This window comes from Gorilla gorilla, chromosome 21 (assembly GCF_029281585.2).
Source record: "Gorilla gorilla gorilla isolate KB3781 chromosome 21, NHGRI_mGorGor1-v2.1_pri, whole genome shotgun sequence".
Classification (NCBI taxonomy): Eukaryota; Metazoa; Chordata; class Mammalia; order Primates; family Hominidae; genus Gorilla; species Gorilla gorilla.
In genome coordinates, this window is record NC_073245.2 from 9978346 (window position 1) to 9992311 (window position 13966).

A 13966-nucleotide genomic window follows, 5' to 3' on the forward strand; every position below is an offset into this window, starting at 1 on the left:
TAGTATCCCATGGTATATATGTGCCACATTTTCTTAATCCAGTCTGTCATTAATGGACATTTGGGTTGGTTCAAAGTCTTTGCTATTGTGAATAGTGCCACAATAAACATACATGTGCATGTGTCTTTATAGTAGCACGATTTATAATCCTTTGGGTATATACCCAGTAATGGGATTGCTGGGTCAAATGGTATTTCTAGTTCTAGATCCTTGAGGAATCACCACACTGTCTTCCACAATGGTTGAACTAATTTACACTCCCACCAACAGTGTAAAAGCGTTCCTATTTCTCCACATCCTCTCCAGCATCTGTTGTTTCCTGACTTTTTTTTTTTTTTTTTTTTTTGAGACAGAGTCTTGCTCTGTCGCCCAGGCTGGAGTGCAGTGGCGTGATCTCACCTCACTGCAAGCTCCGCCTCCCGGGTTCACGCCATTCTCCTGCCTCAGCCTCCGGAGTAGCTGGGACTACAGGCACCCACCACCAAGCCTGGCTAATTTTGTTTCCTGACTTTAATGATTGCCATTCTAATTGGCGTGAGGTGGTATTTCACTGTGGTTTTGATTTACATTTCTCTGATGGACGAGTGATGATGAGCATTTTTTCATGTGTCTGTTGGCTGCATAAATGTCTTCTTTTGAGAAGTGTCTGTTCATATCCTTTGCCCACTTTTTGATGGGGTTGTTTGGTTTTTTCTTGTAAATTTGTTTGAGTTCTTTGTAGATTCTGATTATTAGCCCTTTGTCAGATGAGTAGATTGCAAAAATTTTCTCCCATTCTGTAGGTTGCCTATTGACTCTGCTGATAGTTTATTTGGCTGTGCAGAAGCTCTTTAGCTGAATTAGATTGCATTTGTCTGTTTTGGCTTTTGTTGCCATTGCTTTTGGTGTTTTAGTCATGAAGTCCTTGCCCATGCCTATGTCCTGAATTGTACTGCCTAGGTTTTCTTCTAGGGTTTTTATGGTCTTAGGTCTAACATTTAAGTCTTTAATCCATCTTGAATTAATTTTTGTATGAGGTGTAAGGAAGGGATCCAATTTCAGCTTCCTGCATATGGCTAGCCAGTTTTCCCAGCACCATTTATTAAATAGGGAATCCTTTCCCTATTTCTTCTTTTTGTCAGGTTTGTCAAGGATCCAATGGTTGTAGATGTGTGGTGTTATTTCTGAGATCTCTGTTCTGTTCTGTTGGTCTATATCTGTTTTGGTACCAGTACCATGCTGTTTTGGTTACTGTAGCCTTGTAGTATAGTTTGAAGTCAGTTAGCATTATGCCTCCAGCTTTGTTCTTTTGGCTTAGGATTGTCTTGGCAATGCGGGCTCTTTTTTGGTTCCATATGAACTTTAAAGTAGTTTTTTCCAATTCTGTGAAGAAAGTCACTGGTAGTTTGATGGGGATGGCATTGAATCTATAAATTACCTTCTCATGATATTGATTCTTCCTATCCATGAGCATGGGATGTTCTTCCATTTGTTTGTGTCCTCTTTTATTTCGATGAGCAGTGGTTTGTCGTTCTCCTTGAAGAGGTCCTTCACATCCCTTGTAAGTTGGATTCCTAGATGTTTTATTCTCTTTGTAGCAATTGTGAATGGGAGTTCACTCATGATTTGGCTCTCTGTTTGTCTGTTATTGGTGTATAGGAATGCTTGTGATTTTTGCACATTGATTTTGTATCCTGAGTGTTTGCTGAAGTTGCTTATCAGCTTAAGGAGATTTTGGGCTGAGACGATGGGGTTTTCTAAATATACAGTCATGTCATCTGCAAACAGGAACAATTTGACTTCCTCTTTTACTAATTGAATACCCTTTATTTCTTTCTCTTGCCTGATTGCTCTGGCCAGAACTTCCAACATTATATTGAATAGGAGTGGTGAGAGAGGGCATCCTTGTCCTGTGCTGGTTTTCCAAGAGAATGCTTCCAGTTTTTGCCCATTCAGTATGACATAGGCTGTGGGTTTGTCATAAATAGCTCTTATTATTTTGAGATACATTCCATCAATACCTAGTTTATTGAGAGTTTTTAGCATGAAGGGCTGTTGAATTTTGTAGAAGGCCTTTTCTGCATCTATTGAGATAATCATGTGGTTTTTGTCATTGGTTCTGTTTATGTGATGGATTACATTTATTGATTTGCATATGTTGAACCAGCTTTACATCCTAGGGACGAAGCTGACTTGATCCTGGTGGATAAGCTTTTTGATGTGCTGCTGGATTTGGTTTGCCAATATTTTATTGAGGATTTTCACATCAATGTTCATCATGGATATTCATCTAAAATTCTCTTTTTTGGTTGTGTCTCTGCCAGGCTTTGGTATCAGGATGATGCTGGCCTCATAAAATGAGTTAGGGAGGATTCCTTCTTTTTCTATTGATTGGAATACTTTCAGAAGGAATGGTACCAGCTCCTCTTTGTACCTCTGGTGGAATTCGGCTGTGAATCCATCTGCTCCTGTACTTTTTTTGGTTGGTAGGCTATTAATTATTGCCTCAATTTCAGAGCCTGTTATTGGTCTATACAGAGATTCAACTTCTCCCTGGTTTAGTCTTGGGAAGGTGTATGTGTCCAGGAATTTATCCATTTCTTCTAGATTTTCTAGTTTATTTGCATAGAGGTGTTTATAGTATTCTCTGATGGTAGTTTGTATTTCTATAGGATCCGTGGTGATATCCCCTGTATCATTTTTAATTGTGTCTATTTGATTCTTCTCTCTTTTCTTCTTTATTAGTCTTGCTAGCAGTCTATCCATTTTGTTGGTCTTTTCAAAAAACCAGCTCCTGGATTCATTGATTTTTTGAAGGGTTTTTCGTGTCTCCATCTCTTTCAGTTCTGCTCTCATCTTAGTTATTTCTTGCCTTCTGTTAACCTTTGAATTTGTCTGCTCTTGCTTCTCTAGTTCTTTTAATTGTGATGTTAAGGTGTCAGTTTTAGATCTTCCCTGCTTTCTCTTGTGGCAGAGTAGAAGGAAGTCCTGGGTTCCTGAAGGCATCACGGAGCCACCACGTCAGCCCCGTGCTGCCGACCTCCTTTCTCCTGTTGTGTGGAGAATACGAACCCCGGTGCTTGAGCTCGCAGTCGGGTTTCTTTTGGCCACAGCTGGAAGTAATCTTAACTGGACGAGCTCCTCAAAGTCTCACTATGTTGCTCAGGCTGGTCTTGAACTCCTGGCCTCAAGCAATCCTCCCACCTTAGCCTCCCAAAGTGTTGGGATTATAGGCATGAGCCACTGCACCTGGCCGACCTGGGAGGCATTTAAAGCAGTGTGTAATGAGAAATTTATAGCACTAAATGCCCACAAGAGACCTCTGCCTGAGAACGTGGGTTTCAGCCTAAGAGTTGTAATATGTGTGCCCATTCACAGGTGCTGCATCAGAGTCCCAGGTGGGAAGAAGGCAAGCATACACAAAAATGGTAAAAGGCAGAAAGGAGCCCAGTCTCTTTCTTTTTAAGAAGTTTTCCTAAGAATCTCCACCCAGCGACTTGCTCTCACATCTTCTTGGCCAGCACTGGACCACACGACTCCTTCTAGATGCACAGGAGTCCTAGGATTCTAGGAGAAAGAAGGGGAGGGTGGGCAAAGGGCAGCCAGCTGTGCAGCATCTGCTGGAGACACCTAACCCGTGGTGGAGGGGTTGTGGTGCTGGGAGAAGGCTTTCTGGACGGTGTGACAGCAGAGATAAACTTAAAGGCCAAGTAGGAGTTACCCTGGTGAAGCAGGGCAGGGTTACAAGCATTCCAGCAACATGAAGCAGCAGGAGTGTTTTAATTAAAAGAAGGGAGTTGCTGTAACCAACTATAAACAAATAAAGGCTTAAACACAATGGAAGTTTATTTCTCACTAAGGGAACATCCAAATCCATGATACTTTAAGTCAGGGACCCAGGTTCCTCCCATCTATGGCTCTGCCATCACTAATCTGGGTCTTCCACAATTGCCGTGCTCCTTGGAAGTGGGAAGAGCAGGTGGAGGACACGTGGGAGGTTTTAGGGACAAGCCTGGAGGCAGCGTGCGTCACTCCCATGCAGAGTCCATTGGCCAATGCTGGCTCCGATGGCCACATCTCACTGCAGGGGCAGCTGGGAAATACAGTCTGGCTGTCTACCCAGGAGGAAGAGCAGCCAGTTTCTGCTGCTGATGATCAGGAGGTGGAGAAAATGTTCAGTCGGGCAGGGAGTGGGAACAGACAAGACCACAAGCAGCTTGGTGCCTCTGAAAGGGAGAGGGGTGGAGGGGAGACCAGAGAAGTGGGTAGGAATACTGGATTCCACTGACCACGTGCTGGATGTCATGCTTAGCCCTCCTGCTCTGTGCCGGGTTAGGCACCTGGTGTTTTACATATATTATATTACATTCTATTACAGACAACTCCATAGCAATCCTTTCCTCTCCATTCCATTTCTGTCCACTCCATCCCATCCCATTCCACTCCCTTCATTTCCATTCCAGTCCATTCCATTCCATTCCACTTCACGCCACTCCACTCCACTCTACTGCATAGCACTCCACTCCATTACATTCCACTCCACTCCACTCAAATCCATTCAATTCCATTCCACTAAGCTCCTTTCAACTCCACTCCACACTATTCCATTCCCCTCCATTCCACTGCACTCCTCTCCATTACTTTCCATTCACTCCACTCCACTCCATTCCACTCCATTCCTTTCCATTCCTGTCCACTCCACTCCATTCCACTCCACTCCACTCCATTCCACTCCATTCCATTCCACTACAATCCATTCTACTCTACTCCATTCCAGTCCACAGTACTCCATTCAACTGCATTTCACTCCACTCCATTCCGTCCCAATCTACTCCATTCCATCGTATTCCACTCCACACCACTCCGTTAAATTCCTTTCTATTGCATTCCATTCCGTTCAACTCCATTCCATTCCACTCCGGTCCATTCCATTCCACTCCACTCCACTTCATTCCACTCCATTCCATTAAATTCCACTCCATTCCATTCAACTCCACTCCATTTCACACCACTAAATTCCACTCTACTCCATTCCACTCCACTCTTTTTCATTCCATTCCATTCCACTCCATTCCATTCCACTCCCCTGCATTCCACTCCACTCCACTCCATTACACTCCATTCCACTCCATTCCATTAAATTCCACTTCATTCCACTCCACTCCATTTCAATCCACTCCACTCCACTCCATTCCATTCCACTCCATTCCATTCAATTCCTTGCCACTCCATTCCATTCCACTCCACTCAATTCCATTCCACTCCACTCCATTCCAATCCACTACACGCCATTCCATTCCACTCGATTCCATTCCATTACACTCCACTCCATTCCATTACCTTCCATTCGACTCAGTTAAGTTCCACTCCACTCCATTCCATTCCACTCCACTCCATTCTGTTCCACTCTACTCCTTTCCACTCCATTCCACTTCATTCCATTCCACTACTCTCCACTCTACTACACTCCAATCCACTCCTTTCAATTCCACTTCACTCCACTCCATTCCATTCCTCTCCAATCAGCTCCACTCCATTCCATTCCACTCCACTCCATTCCATTCCACTACATTCCATTCCTTTCCATTCCATTCCATTCCATTTCACTCCACTCAACTCCACTCAATTCCATTCCATTCCATTCCACTACACTCCATTCCATTCCACTCCACTCCACTCCACTCCATTCGATTTCACTCCCTTCCACTCCACTCCACTCCTTTCCACTCTACTCCATTCCATTCTTCTCCAGTACATTTCACTCAACTCCATTCCCTTCCTCTCCTCTCCATTCCTCTACACTCCATACCATTCCTCTCTACTCCATTCCATTCAATTTCACTCCATTCCATTCCCCTCCACTCCTTTCCATTCCAATCCATTCCACTCCACTCCATTCCATTCCACACCACTCCACTCCATTCCACTGCGTTAGTCTCCAGTCCATTCCATTACACTCCATTCCACTGCAATCCAATCTACTCCACTCCTCTCCATTCCATTCCACTCCATTCCATTCCATCCCATACACTCCATTTTATTCCACTCCACTGCCTCCGATTCCATTGCATTCGACTCCGTTCCATTCCCCTCCATTCCATTCCATTCCACTCCACTCCATGCCATTCGAATCCACTCCATTCCATTCCCCTGCTCTCCATTCCCCTGAATTCCATTCCCCTCCACTCCGCTCCACTCCACTCCACTTCATTCCATTCTATTTCATTCCATTCCATTCCATTCCATTCCACTCCATTTCATTCCACTCCATTTCATTCCATTCCATTCCATTCCACTCCACTCCATTCCATTCCATTCCAGTCCATTGCACTGCACGCCACTCCACTCCATTCCACTCCACTCCACTCCATTCCACTCCACTCCATTCCACACCACGCCATTCCATTGCACTCCATTCCACTCCATTCGACTCCACTCCATTCCTTTACATTCCACTCTACTCTGCTCCGCTACACTCCACTCCTCTCCACTGCACTCCACTCTACTCCAATTCACACCGTTCCATTCCAGTCCACCCCATTCCATTCCAGTCCATTCCACTCCACTCCATTCCATTCCACTACACTCCACTTCACTACATTCCATTCCACTCCACTCCATTCCATTCCACTCCACTCCACTCAGTTCCACTCCATTCCACTGCATTCTACTCCACTCCAGTCCATTTCACTCCACTCCATTCTATTCCACCCCACGCCACTGCACTCCACTTCATTCCACTCCACTCCACTGTACTCCACTCCACTCCATTCTATTCCATTCCACTCCATTCCTTTCCCCTCTAATCCAGTCCACTCTACTCCATTCCACTCCATTTCATTCCACTCCATTCCTTTCCATTCCACTTCACTCCATTCCACTCCACTCCACGCCATTCCATTCCACTCCATTCCATTCCTTTACACTCCACTCCATTCCATTACATTCCATTCTACTCCGTTAAGTTCCACTCCACTCCATTCCGTTCCACTCCACTTCATTCCATTACACTCCTCTCCACTCCACTAAACTCCAATCCGCTCCTTTCCATTCCACTCCACTCCACTCCATTCCATTCCACTCCAATCTGCTCCACTCCATTCCATTCCACTCCACTCCATTCCATTCCACTACATGCCATTCCTTTCCATTCCATTCCATTCCAATCCATTGCATTAAATTCCATTCCATCCTATTCCGTTTCACTCCACTCAACTCCATTCCACTTGACTCCACTCAGCTCCACTCAATTCCATTTGATTCCATTCCACTCCATTCCACTACACTCCACTCCATTCCACTCCACTCACTCCATTCCACTCCACTCCATTCCACTCCACTCCAATCCATTCCATTCCATTCCACTCCATTCCCATCCAATCCATTCCACTCCACTCCATTCCACTCCACTCCACTCGATTCCATTCCAGTCCATTCCACTGCCCTCCATTCCATGAAATTCCATTTCACTCCATCCCATTCCATATCACTCCATTCCATTCCACTCAATTCCATTCCCTTCAATTCCACTCCACTTATTTCCCCTCCTTTCCACTCTATTCCACTCCACTCCACTCCATCCCTATCCACTCCTCTCCACTCCATTGCATACCACTCCACTCCTTACCACTCCTTTCTTCTCCATTCCACTCCGCTCCCCTCCTTTCCTTTCCAATCCTCTCCAGTCAATTCCATTCCACCCCACTCCATTCGTTTCCACTCCACTCCACTCTATTCCACTGTATTAAACTCCACTCCATTCCATTCCAGTCCATTCCACTAAACTCCACTCTATTCCACTCCACTCCATTCCATTCCACTCCACTCTACTCCACTCCATTCCGCTCGTCTCCACTCCACTCTACTCCTTACCACTCCATTCCACTCAACTCCACTCCATTACATTCCACTTCATTCCATTCCAATCCACTCCATTCCATTCCACTTCATTCCATTCCAATCCACTCCATTCCTCTGGACTCCACTCCATTCGACTCCACTCCATTCTGCTCCCATCCACTCCATTCCACTCCACTACATTCCATTCCTCTCCACTCCGTTCCATTCCATTCCATGCCACTCCTTTCCGTTACACCCCACTCCGCTGCATTCCACTCCTCTCCATTCCATTCCAATCCACTCCACTCCAGTGGAGTCAGAATGACAGTTTGGGTGAAGCAGTATGTCCATGTAAAACCACTTTTCCAAACCTTGCAAATCCACAGTGGTGAAATGTGATGCAGTTATGGTCAATGATATTAAGCATAATATTTTTGGTGGGGCATCTGGTAAGAACCTTAAAAGAGAGGAAAAAAGTAGTTAAGAGGCATTGTCCATTAGCCTTTGCCTTTCTGCTTTCTTCTGCATGAAGCATGGTCAGAATGTTGGAGTCAATGCAGCCATCTTGCAAACATTCAGCAAAAGCACAGTCTAGGAATGTATTTTTAAAAAGACTAGAAATTGCCTCATACTTGATATCATTGTGAAGCTATTATAGCATTCCTTGATTTTATGTTATATAAGAATAATAAACCCCTAATTTATAAAAGGCAACATTTTTCGTGTTTTATGTTTCAGCCTATTGTACTTGTGAATAGATTATGTGTTATAGATCAAATGTGATTTAGAAATATAGCCCTTTCTCCAATCTATCATTGATGGGCATTTAGGTTGATTCTGTCTTTTATATTGGGAATAGTGTTGCAATGAACATACGCGTGCATAGAGGATCAGGAAAGATAAACAATGGGTACTAGGCTTAATACCTGGGTGATGAGATAATCTGAACAAACCCCCATGACACAAGCTTAGCTATGTAACAAACCTGTACATGTACCCCTGAACTTAAAAAAAGAAATATGGTCTTTTCTTAAAGTTATAAAAGTGTTGTTTTCTTTCTTCGTTTTCATTTTCTTTAGTGTCTTCAGTTAAATATGAGGGGCTATCAATTATTTTAGGGCACCTTTATATGAAAGGTTATGATATATTATTAAGTGAAGAAATGTAACTTAATAACTTTAGAAGGAGTATCATTTCAATTTTGAGAACAAACTAAAACCAAAAATTAGATATCTAGAGTCTATTCTGTGCATATTTCTTGAGGTAACAGATCTGACGTTTTATTTTCTTGTGTGTTAAACTTCATCAACTATATCTGTTTTTATGACTACTTTGTCTCTAGCTCCTTGACCAGAATAGGTAGAAGTAGGTACTCAATAAATACTTGTTGAAAGAATAAAAACATGAATGTATCATTATTATCTACACACACACACACATAATACTCTATATTAGGGTGTAAACAATACTTTGGGGGAAGTTACTCAATTTCTTTTAGCTTGCCTGTCTTTTCATATTTTTTAAAATTGAACGAGGTTTATTTCTGTCAGAATAAAATAAATAAAAGAAACTTCATCATTAACGATAAATTAGAAGAAACTGGAAAAATTAGGTGATTCTTTATTCCATGTATTATTGATCTTATAAGAGAAGATTATAATAGTCACCTGCTTTCAGTTTCAGCACTTTAATTTCCTTCATCCTTTTACCAAAATTAATTTTAGATTGATTAAGAGTTAAATGTAAATAATAAAGCAGTTGAGAGCCAAAAGATAAATGAGAAGATTTTAGAATAAAATAATTTTGTAAGATTTCTGGGTGTAACATTAATATAAAAATCAAACACTTTCTTTAATAAAAATCTAGAAAAGGTGGCGGGTAATAGTGGACTGTACATGCACTGAAGTCTTATCTTTCACTCAAGTATTCTAGAAATGACAATGAAAACATAAAAACAGGCTGGGCACAGTGGCTTATGCCTGTAATCCTAGCACTTTTGTTGGCCAAGGCAGGAGGGTTGCTTGAGGCCAAGAGTTCAAGATCCACCTGGCCAACATAGCGAGAACCTGTCTCTTTTTATAAAAAACAAACAGAAAAAAACATAAATACAAGTAAATTAATATAAAACCATGCTTAAACATATTTGATAGGAATATCATTGAAGCAGAGAATGTTTTTGAAAACATAACATTGATGAGATCAGATTGAAAAGATATTCTGAAACCTAGGAGGATTATGACAGAGTGCAACTGTAGGAAGTGGAGAAGGTGCTCTATCCACAGAGATGACACATGTTTGGAGGAGGAGATGCTGGGGGACCAACAACAGGAAATTAACTGGAATACTGAAGTAGAATGCTGCAGTTTGAAATGAGCATATCAAGCCCTCTCCATGAGACACTGCAACAGAGAAAGGGAAAGTAGCGTCTGTCTCCAAAAAGCAGCAGTGGTGGAGCTTGGATGGCTGACATGCCCAGAACAGGTCCCAAGTAACATCACTAAGCAGCCTTTATCTCTAACTTCCTCTTACTAAAAATAGCACAGAATATAAGAGAACAATAGCTCCCACTCTCTCCCTCATTAATTAGGCATGTAATTAATATATTCAAAAGGATAAGAGGATAGTACATCCATGAAATAAACCAGGTGCTCATGAAAAGGACCAGCATTGAGATATTAGTGATTAAAAACTTAACTGTTAAAGTATAAACTTTAATATGTATGTTAATTTTGTAATAAAGCCAGCTAGAGAGTAACTTATTAGGAAAAGCTGGATGGAAAAAAATGCAGATTAAAAAGGAGGAAATAGAATAGAAAGTATGAAAAAATGTTAAGAAGTATGAGGAACAGATCAAGAACTTTCTAAATCAATTAAATAGGAGAGTAAAGAGGGGAAAATGATAGAATGGAGTGGAAGAAATCCTTAAACAAGAAAGAAAAATTTACAGAAATAAAAAAAAATGAGTTATCACATTGAACCTGTCCACTAAGAGTGTGATAGGAAAAACAAAAACAAAGCAAATAAAATTGACTTCCAGATCCACTAAGATGAAATAGGGCATTTTTCCTAAGTCCTCCCTTTTACCTCTCAAAAATCCTGAACATAATACAATAAACAAGCATAGGAATACTCTGAAATGTGGAAAGAATACAGTGGACTACTTATAGTCCTCAAGACTTAAGGAACTCCGTGGGTCTCAGTTCTCTGGGTTTCCTTATTGTCTTGCATATATCCAGGACAGGTGCTACAAATATTCCAATGCAGAACAGAAAAGAAGCATCCTTCTGTGTCTGTTACCCCATGCAACAATATCAAAAGTTGAAATTATCCCAGTCCAGGGGGAGGGGATAGAGAGGGTTGGGCATAAGAAGTATTTGAAAAGAATGTCAGCTGAAGTAGTCCCAAATGTGGCAAAAGACAAAAACCTACAGATTCAAGAAGATGATCAAATCCAAATAGGAAAATCCAAATAAATGTATGCCAAGACACAACCTAATAAACTACTGAAACCTAAAGACAAAGAAAAAAATTTTAAAGCAAGCAGAGGGAAACAACACATTACTTATAGGGGAATGCCAATTTAAATGACAGTGGATTTTGCCTCTGAAACCATATAGACCAAAACTATTGTGGCACAACATTTATCAAGTTATTAGAGATATGACAAACCCACAGCCAACATCATACTGAATGGGCAAAAGATGAAGCATTCCCCTTGAAAACCAGCACAAGAAAAGGATGTCCTCATTCACCACTTTTATTCAACATAGTATTGGAAGTTCTGGCCAGGGCAATCAGGCAAGAGAAAAAAATAAAGTGCATCCAAATGAGAAGAGAGGAAGTCAAACTATCCCTGTTTGCAGATCACATGATCCTATATCTAGAAAACCCCATAGTCTCAGCTCAAAAGCTTCTTAAGCTGATAAACAACTTCAGCCAAGTCTCAGGATACAAAATCAAAGTGTGAAAATCACTAGCATTCCTATACACCAACAGTCAAGCCAAGAGCCAAATCAGGAATTCTCATTCACAATTGCCACAAAAAGAATAAAATACCTAGGCATACAGCTAACTAGGGAGGTGAAAGATCCCTACAGGGAGAACTGCAAACCACTGCTCAAAAAATTCAGAGATGACAAAGACCAATGGAAAAACATTCCATGCTCATGAATTCTTCCTAGAATGGATTGATTCTTCCTAGAATCAATGTCATTAAAATGGCCATACTGCCCAAAGCAATTTATAGATTCAATGCTATTCCTATTAAACTACCATTGACATTCTTCACAGAACTAGAAAAAAACTATTTTAAAATTCATATGGAACCAAAAAAGAGCCCAAATAGCCAAGGCAATCCTAAGCAGAAAGAACAATGCTGGAGGCACTATGCTACCCAACTTAAAACTATATTATAGGGCTACAGTAACCAAAACAGTATGGTAATGGTACAAAAACAGATGCATAGACCAATGGAACAGAATAGAGAACCCAGAAATAAGACCACACACCTACAACTATCTAATCTTCAACGAAGGTGACCAAAAAGAAGCAATGGAGAAAAGATTCCCTATTCAATAAATGGTGCTGGGATAACTGGCCAGCCGTATGCAGTATATTGAAACTGGATCCCTTCCAGTTTAATATACAAATATTAACTCAAGATGGATTAAAAGACTTAAATGTAAAACCAAAAAATATAAAAACCCTGGAAGACAACCTAGGCAATAGCATTCAGTACATAGGCATGGGCAAAGGATTCATAATGAAAACACCAAAAGCAATTGCAACAAAAGCAAAAATGGACAAATGGGATCTAATTAAACTGAAAAGCTAAATTAAACTAATTAAGCTAAAGTAAAAAGCTTCTGCACAGCAAAGGAAACTATCAACAGAGTAAACTGACAACCTATAGAATGGGAGTAAATTTTTGCAAACTATGCATCCAACAAAGGTCTAATATTCAGCATCTATAAGGAACTTAAACTAATTTACAAGAAAAAAACCCCATAAAAAAGTGGGCAAAATACATGAACAGACACTTTTCAAAAGAAGACATACACGTGACCAACAATCATATGAAAAAACCTCAACATCACTGATCGTTAGAGAAATGAAAATCAAAACCACAATGAGATACCACCTAACACCAGTCAGAATGGTTATTATTGGTTGGTGGGAGTGTAAATTCCTTCAACCATTGTGGAAGACAGTGTGGTGATTCCTCAAAGACCTAAATACAGAAATACCATTTGACTCAGCAATCCTATCACTGGGTATATAACCAAAGGAATATAAATCATTCTATTGTAAAGATACATGCATGCATATGTTCATTGCAGCATTATTCACAAAAGCAAACACATGGAATCAATCTAAACGCTCATCAATCATAGACTGGATAAAGAAAATGTGTTACATATACACCATGGAAAGCTATGCAGCCATTAAAAAGAACAAGATCATGTCCTTTGCAGGGACATGGATGGAGCCGGAAGCCATTATTCCTACCAAGCCAACACAGGAACAGAAAACGAAATACTGCATGTTCTCATTTATAAGTGGCAGCTAAGTGATGAGAAAACTTGGACACATAGCAGGAAACAACAAACACTGGGGCCTTTTGGAGGGTGGAAGGTGGGAAAAGGGAGAGAATCAGGAAAAATAACTCATGGGTACTAGGCTTAGTACCTGGGTGATGAAATAATCTGTACAACAAACCCCCATGACACAAGTTTACCTATGTAACAAGCCTGCACTTGTACCACTGAACTTAAAAGGTTTAAAAAAAAAAGGAAAGCTTAACTGTAAATTCTATATCTGGTGACAGAATCTTTCAGGAATGAAGGAAAAATAAAGACATTCTTATACAAAGTAAAATGAAGAATTTGTTGCCAACAAATCTATCATTAAAGAATGGGTAAATAAAGTTCTCTCATAAGACAGCTAATAATAAAGACAAAGGTGTCTACACCTTCAGACAGAAGATCAGTATAGGGAAAAATAAAATTACTACAATATACTATACTTCCTATGAGTTTCTTACATAACATTTGATGGCTGAGGCAAAAATTATAATACCAAGTAATGAGGTGTTCAATGTGTGTACAGGAAATATTTAAAATAAATGTACCTTAAAGGTGGAGAGGTA